General features: G+C 37.0%; 1 long non-coding RNA gene across 1 annotated transcript; it reads left to right on the top strand.

Annotated features, from left to right (window-relative positions):
* Positions 1–2,049: 2,049 nt before the first annotated feature.
* LOC113332986 lies at positions 2,050–4,104 on the top strand. Its single transcript, XR_003351754.1, has 2 exons — positions 2,050–2,191; positions 3,843–4,104. It is a non-coding gene; the product is annotated as an uncharacterized LOC113332986 (long non-coding RNA).
* Positions 4,105–8,813: the final 4,709 nt, after the last annotated feature.

Raw genomic sequence — 8,813 nt, 5'->3', positions numbered from 1 at the left:
TCTGTTATGCATGTAATGTCCTATTTAGTCATGCGACATTGTCTCATAGATAGAAAGGTGAAAACTTTAGAAATGCGTGGTTCAGTCTTCACTTGCCTTTTGTTGATGAAGTTCTACAAAATCTTTGGTTAATCTTCGCCTTCAAACGGTAGAACGCAGTGATGTCTGGTACTCAACTACACACTTCTATCCTAATCCGAGACTTGACTAAATATAGATTAGGAATCAAGATATAGTTTTGATCAACTAAATTTGACAACAAGATTGAGAGAGAAACACTTATGAGTTCGACCGAGTAATGCTCTAACAAAACCAAGTAAATCTAGGACCAGAAAAACCATTATCATTGTCATCAAGATCTAAGCCACCCGTTTTATCATCATGACCCAGTAAAACATTAAAATCACCTACCAAGAAGGCTGGCTCTCCTCTAGGTATCGGGGGAATACTACTCTGGCAAGCCCCAAAAAAATCTCTAAGAGTCTGATTTGGTTCACCATATATGAAGTGTATATATGTGACAAGGTTTAGAATGTATAATGTCATTGGTGGTAACACAGATGCCCCTAAATTCAGAATAAACAATGCTGAGATCCAATTCATGTTTCCAAGCTAATACCAAACCCCCACTCCTACCGACAAAAGGGATATTGAAAGCACAAGAAAACCCCAGGTTTTTTACTTTTCGAGCAGCAATATCCTTTTCCATTTTGGTTTCAGAGATGAACACAATATCTGGGTTTAGGTTGTTCAGTAAGATAAACAACTTTCTATTAGCATATTTTTTTTCCTAGGCCCCTACAACATAACATGTTGACAGGAAATAAAGGCACAGAAGAAGCAATAATAGGAGTGGTATTATATAAAATAAAGGTATTGGAGGATGAGGTTACCTGAGTGGTAGGAATGTCACTACCATTAGGCTGAGAACCAGAAGAATCACTGCTTGTTTGACCTCCTTGTGTTGCATTAAGATCCAAAGAAGCAGCCTCATAAGAAGAATTATTACAAATCCGTCATAGATTGACTAGTAGGAAGATGGAAGATACCATAAGGGTTGATGAATTGGTGAGATAGATCATCATGGTTGGTTTTAGTGATTGAAGAAAGGTGATCAAGATTGGTAATGGGTGGACAAAGGGTGTTATAATCCGGTTCAGGAGATTCATTAATCTCGGGAGCTCGTAGAGTTGGGAAGGCAGCACTAGCTTGAGCTAATTTAGAAACTCTGGTGAGTTTTTTAGTATCAGCAGGAGAGATGGTTTTCCTTTTGAGGTTACTGATAGCATCATGTTCAGCGGATAGAGATACAACCTCTTCTCTGGATAAGGTAGCGGTATGAGAAGATGTGGAAACTGTCTTAAATCTCTTGGATGAATGCTTCTGATCCATAGGATGATTGACTTTAGCTTGGTCAGAATCTCTTGACTCCAAGTTGGTAAATTTTTGGATGATAAGGAGATCATCTTCTGAAAGATTCATAGTATTCTTCTCTATTTGGCCAGCTTCATAAATTTTTAGAGATGGAGATCTACTAGTAAAAGGACTCATGTTCAGTTTTTTGTATATGAAGTTAGTATCTTGATTAGAATCATGATATTGCACAATAATTGTTTTACCCTTAGACTTGGAAGTATGGACTTCATTCTCTTCTGACATAGCAGTATCATTGACAAATCGAGAAACTGGGTTGTTTTGTGGAGTCTCCATAGTATCCATTACATGGGTAACTTTGGTTGGCTGCTGCAACACTCCAAAAAATTTCTCCCCTGCTTTAAGCCCGACCCTAACCTATTTGATTTAGTCTGAAATTATGGAGTGCGGGGGTAGATTCTTAGTATCAGATACATATAGTCGTGGGAGAGTGCCTTTATAAAAAATTTACTGCTTTAAACCTAAGTTTGGGCGTCTCTAATAGATCTATGGGCTCTAATCTAAACTTGGATGCCTTGATGACCCTCCATACTGTTGGACACATGTTAAAATGCTTTGATAATTTTCCATGCAACTAGACACATGTTATATCATATTTTAAATCAGCCATGGGAATTCTAGTAAGAAAAATCTAATTTTCTTCTCATTCTTTGTTTTTTCCCCACCTGATCCCTTTCTTGTTCTTCAACACCAAAAGCCCACTAATCAGCGAATGAAGGAAGCTGAATTTAAATCCTTGAATTGAAGTACCGTATAGGTAAGGAATCATTTCTCAATTTCGAATTTCAATCTATTTTTCGAAACATCTATGCACCCTATTACTTTTGTTTATCAATTTTATATTAAAGAGGAGTTTCCCAGCTTTCCAACGAGCCATAATTTGTTGAATTTCGTTGCCTAATGAATTTCGTATGAATTTTCAATTATAGATTACCAAAACTGTAATTTCTGAAAACATGATTTTTGTCTTGTTTTGATAGAGACTTTTCATCATAGCTATGAAACCGTTTCTTCTTTCTTATCATTTTCATCATAAAGTGGATCTCCTTAGCTTTCCAAAGACACCAAATTTGCTAACTTCCGTTAGCCAATGAATTTTCTACGAATTTTCTATTGGATACCTTCGAAACTGAAATGTTTTGAACTTGTGTTGCTGTCCTGCTTTGTGGAGACTCTTCGACCCAGATATAAACCTTGATACCTTACCCTTTTATTTTTGTGTTAAAATGAATCTCTCAGCCTTACAAAGGGACCAAAATTTCCAAATTCCATCGTCTAATGAATTTTATATGAGTTTTTGAATGTGTAAGCTACCAAAACTGAATTTTATTTGAAAACGTTTGTCCATGTCCTGTTTATTTGAGACATTTTGACTCGGCTACGTACTAGATTTCTTCTGTTAGTGGTTTTTATATTGCAGAGAGCTTTCTCAGCTTTCTAGTGGCACTAAGTTTGCTGAATTCCATCGCATAACAAATTTTGCACGAATTGTTGATTTTTGATTGACGAAACTGCAAATTCTGGAAGTGAGTTATATTGCTCATTGATTTTGAACTGTTTCCCCTTCTTGCTTGCTTCCACACTGATTGGTTAGGAACCATTTTATATTCTTTATTCTGGGACTCTCTTTGGAAGCCAAGCATGGGTTAGTTTGTTATATTTTCAAACACTAAAAAGTATGAGATTTGTTCTGTAGTTTGTGAAACTTGTAATGAATGGCTCGCTGAGTTTATTCATTGTGCACAGTGATTAGTAGCACCATTATTGTGATTTTCAGTAATCTTGATTCTTCTCATGGAGCAAGGATTGTCATAATTTTTGATGAGTGATTTTTGCTCTCATGATGAGTTGTTGTGTTTGGTAAGAGATTATTTTCTAATTATGGGAATGCTGCCAATGTTGTTTTTGTATTAGCTTTTCGCTATGGGTTTACGAGGGTTTTCATATCTTATGGATGTTTCCTCTGCGATAAATGAATTTGATCGGAAACTAGAGAACTCTGTTATAGGACCGTCGAGGGTTTTCATATCTTATGGATGTTTCCTTTGCGATAAATGAATTTGATCGGAAACTAGAGAACTCTGTTATAGGACCGTCGCGCCTAAGTGGCACCCCACCACCTCGGTGGCAACTCGGAAGACCGCTTCTGTGGCGGTGGATGGTAACCAGAACTACCCTGACGTTGGCACTGGCCTTATAAATAGTAGAGTAAATCTTTATCTGAATTTTAACAATGGCAACTTACGAATGTACAATTGTTTAATAAAAAAATGCTTTACATTCATTTGTGGATTTCATGCTTAATTTTTATTACTTTACTGTTATACTTATTGTGTGGCATTACTCGATCACTGTTATATACCCTACTGGGCTGTGGCTCACCCCGTTTTGTTTTGTTTTTCCCACAGAGTTAGGATTTGGGATGGGACAGTGAGCTACAAGAAGCTTGCGGCAGCAAAGCTGGAGACACAATGTTGGTATTCACTTTGTCGTCCCTATATATATATGTACATATCATGGCATAATTAATAAGTGAACTTGAGAGTGTTTTGGAGACACTGTTCGTGTTTGGTTTGTTTAAATTTTCCGCTATTAAGTACTTAAATGCCATTGTAAATGAATGTTAGTTTACAAAACACCTATTTTATTAATGGAAGCATTATTGGACTACTTAAGTTAATATACGTCTTGTTTGTTTTATATGATCTCTCTTTTTAGTATCGAATTAAGTTCTCCTCTTAAAAAAAGAAAAAAAAAATTATATTGCTCAAACATGCTTCTCATTATGTTTGATTTGAATAAATTCCTTCCGTTTTATGTTTTGTGTATCTTTTTAGACTTCCCGAGTGACGGGGCGGGGGTTCGGCCCTATTGGATGGGTTGAAATCCAACCCATTCGAAGGGAGAATGCACCGGTCTGTTACAGCTGCGGTGACATCCATCTAGTAAAGTGATTCTGGTAAAAGAACTAGCCTGAGCTGGTGAACGGATAAGATTTTCAACACGAGCATGCTTAGGTTTGATTTTAGTGCATGTGCTCTCTTTGTGATCAACGATCCTACATGAATAGCAGAAATACCTTGGCACCATGAAGTATTTGTATTCAATGAGGAAAGGTTGAATTGTTCCCTTTGTTACTAAAGGAATACCCGCTGGTAAAGGTTTTTGGACAACAATTCTCACACAGACCTTTACATTTTTTTTGAGAGGATGGTTTCCCCATGGTTCGTTATCTTCAATGAGTTTACCCAGCTTAAAGGTTAACATTTTTAGATCTTCAAACTCAATAAATTCTTTAGGAAAATTGCACAACACCAACCACATAAGCTCTTCGGTGAAAGGAGTTTGACAATTATTTGGCCATCTAGTGGGAGGAACAACACGAAGCACTATAATATAACCACATGCATACCAAGGTATTTGATCATTCACTATGTTGAAATCCACTTCAGCTAAGAAACGTATACGGATCTTATTTTTTAATCACTAAAGGTAGTGACAGTAGGAGTTTGAACTAGAGGCTATTGAGAGGTGATGTAGTTCCTGACAGAAGAAGTTGGAATCAATAACTGAATACAAATATGACCAATCATGAACCATTTCCAATTGTTATCATTTTCAGCAACAACCACAGCTTTGTGTATGAAGATAAGTTCGGTTAGGGAAGAAGGTAATTTGGTAGGTAGGATGAGTATTTCAGACATTTAAGTAGAGAGATCTTGAATTTCTTTATCAGTAGAGTAAGGTAAAGAAGATTGAGGGTGAACTTGTTGTTCAGGGAAAAATGGGTTTAGGGGAGAGGTGGGTTGAGTATTCATCAATTGAGAAATGATAAAGTTAGAGGAGATGGTTGATAAATAAACAACTAGGTGATATTTAAAATGAATGGTGATAATAATGTGTAGTTTGGATGAGAAGGTTAAAAAATGATAAATTTGGTTTCTCGTGGTGAGGCAATGATATGTCTCTTGTGTAAACTGGTGGATCTGAACCGAGAGAGCCGTATCATTTTCAAAAATAGGCTTCTTACAGGTCATATAAGAGAGAGGTTAAAGGTCAGGTGCTTGGAGTGGTATAAATTCATAAATTTTTCCAGAAGCATGACGACTATAGTCTTAGAAACTAGCAGAAGTAGATATGCAATAAACATTTTTGTTTAAGGACTGATTTTTAACTATGTTTGGCACACGGGTTATCGGTGGAATGTCCACTTCTATTGCTGATATAGTTGCACGACTTCAACTTTAACCTGCTGATGTTGGTGTAGGCAACATATATAGATTCTCATCTATGAAGTTGTTGCTTATTATAAAGGGTAGGAAAATATTTATTTATGGTAGGTGTCCCTATAAAAAAGTCATATGGGACAACTCAAATAAACGTAATAGTATTATGAGAGAAAAATAGTTGGCCATTATGGCAATTGGTGGCTTGTGACCACATATGGGCATATCTATCCAAAAGGTTATGGTGGTTCAGGTAATGAAATTTGTTTAGATGAACGGTATATTGCATGTTCCTAACGTGTAAGCCATAGCGGATCATAGTGCCTCTCAACAGGTGTTGCAAACTTCGAATCCGCAATAAATTAATAAAAATATTAGTGCAACATAAGAGACCATGCAGGGTAGATACTCACCAGTTCCCCTCTTAGTGACAGTGTCGTGGGAATCTAAATGATATGAGAGGTCTAGATATGTTTTGAGAATAGGATTAGACAAGGAGTAATGCTAGATTTTGAAAAAATGTGTATGAAATTGATTAGCGTAGTCTGCCAGAGGACGCGATGTTGAACCGTGCGTCATAAATGGCCATTTGTTAATCTACCCACGCTATTTAAGGGGGAATGGGTGATAAACTGAATATTAACCCAAATTATATCAAAACAAGGAAAGAAATCAACATATATTAAGAGAGAAAACAATGGCAGAGAATGAGAGTAATCCGGTGAACGAAAATAACAATGAACAACCACCAGATTCGTCAGTGATGCAATATGCAAAAAGATCGATTTAGAGTTTGATAAGTGCTGAGATGGAGATATTAATCCCCTTTCTGAATCGGGAAATTTCCAGAATGAGAGAGCAAGAAGAGCAAAAGAAACTTCAGCGGTTGAGAATCGAGAATGATGAAGAGTTTCGGTTATTGTTGAGGTAGTGTGATGCGAATCATGCGATTGACGCACGACGGACAAGAGAGGCATGAGAGAATAGGTGAATGGAAGTGTTCATGGAGTAAAACCATAAGTGCGACTGAGTGTGACAGTTAAGATGAGGAACATCTGATAGGTATCTTAAACACCTTGATTTTATCAACAATTTATGCTTTTTTAGTTATGTTTTCTTGTGAATTATGTATTATTGTGTTCGTTGTTGATTTTTTATAGGTGTTGTGGAGTCATTTGAGAGAAACAAGATAAATACATGCTCAATGCATCACTCATAGTCATTGCGCATTGATGGATGTGAATCCAGCAAGCACACAAGGCTTTCTGAGTGAGAAAAGAGGAATTTACTAAAGGCAGATCAGTATCACTCAGGGAAGTCATTTCATTTTAATAAGTAAAATTCAACTGCGGTAGCCCCTATCCAACTAGCAGGATGTCTTGAGTTGTTCTTTGGAGTGTTTGTTTAGTTAAGTCTAGAATTGAATGAAATCACATCTATATCTATAGCTAATTCAGGGTTTATCATCGAGCGATAACCTTGAATACAAGTTGCATATTATGATTACGTATTGTAGTGATACTTTCTTGTAATCATTTGTAAAACTCGACCTTTGTTCGAATTGTTTGCGCAATGTATTTAAATTGCATTGATTAGACTATTTCACCAATCTTAATGCTCCATGGGAATTGAACTTGATTAGCGCAAGGCGTTAGGTTATTCTCTAGGTAGAATTTATACTTGCATCGTTTTACATGTAAGTGTGATGATTTCAGAAAATTAACAGAGTATTCTTGCAATAAGGTATTCTAGGGATTTTGATAATTAGAGATTGAATTATAATCATTCATTCATATGCTTGTTTACAATTGAAGATGGAACATTTATCCAATATTTTTACATATTTGATTTGTTTGTTTATTTTCTTATTTATTTTTATTTTAGTTTGCTTTATAAAAATCAGAAAAATTCCCCCATTGTTTTACATAAGAAATCGAAACATATAACAATATTAGACCTCTCTGTGGGAACGATCCTTTCTTTCCCTTGCTTCATTATATATTTTGAGTAGTGAGAAACTGTATTTATTTTTTGACGTGTTACGACAGCGATCAAATTTTGGCGCCAGGGAGGCGGCGGCGCCAAGAATTTGGTTTTTTATTTTTGTTTTTGTATTTCTTAGTGTTTGCACCCAGAAATATTTCCAGGCACTAAACACGATGATTTTGGTGTTGTTGATAAAAACAGGGCTAGTAACAGGAAATAATCAGAAATGACAGACACACGGATTTAACGTGGTTCGGCATGGTTTTCCTACGTCCAAGGACGAATCCCCTTGGGGAGAAATATTTTATTGATATTTGTATTACAGTGTATCTTTTTCTCTATTTGCTACCTCTCCCCCCCCCCCCCCCCCCCCCCTCAGAATTACCTTCCTTCTATTTATACAATCCTGAATATAAATGGTATTTACTTCCACTTGCATTAATTCTGCATGAAACTGCTTATTCATGCCTCCATGTTTAATTCTGCATGAAACTGTTCATTCATGCCTCTTGAATTAATTCGCATGAAACTGCTCATTCATACCTCCAGAATTAATTATGCATGCTGGTAGACTGGATTGACTGACTAACATGCATAATGGCTGGCAGCACAGCTGACAGCACGGGTAAAGACTGGCTGGCAGCGCGATAGAGTATTTAGCTGGGAATTGGTTGGCAGCACCGCTGGCAACATGAGTGGAAACTGCATGGCAGCACCATCGGCAACACGGCCTTGACATTGACTGATGGTTGACTTTGACCGTTAACCGGTTGTTGACTTTTACCATTGACCTTGACTATTGACCGGGCGTTGACTTTGACCATTGATCGGTCATTGATTTTATGTAATACTGGGCAGGCTGGTGGGCTGCTTCGGTTGACTGGTTAGCGGGATTGGATGAGGGCCAATAGATGATTCAAGTACCAATTTGGTCCATTATGTGGCGTTTTTACTTATGGTACAAACATCGCCCCCTCTTAACCTCCAACTTGTTGGGGGTTAAGAAATTTTCGTTTTCCTTAGTCAATGAAAAAACTCGCCCCCAAGTGTGGATTATTGATGCTGAGGTGATTGGCAAACTTTCCTTGTTGTTTGCGGAAATTACAATCAAGACGCCCCCAAGTGAGACTACTGTGACTGGGAGATTGGCGGGCAACAGTTGCACAT

The sequence above is a fragment of the Papaver somniferum genome, unplaced genomic scaffold (genome assembly GCF_003573695.1).
Source record: "Papaver somniferum cultivar HN1 unplaced genomic scaffold, ASM357369v1 unplaced-scaffold_132, whole genome shotgun sequence".
Classification (NCBI taxonomy): Eukaryota; Viridiplantae; Streptophyta; class Magnoliopsida; order Ranunculales; family Papaveraceae; genus Papaver; species Papaver somniferum.
This window is presented reverse-complemented; position numbering and strand designations above follow the sequence as displayed.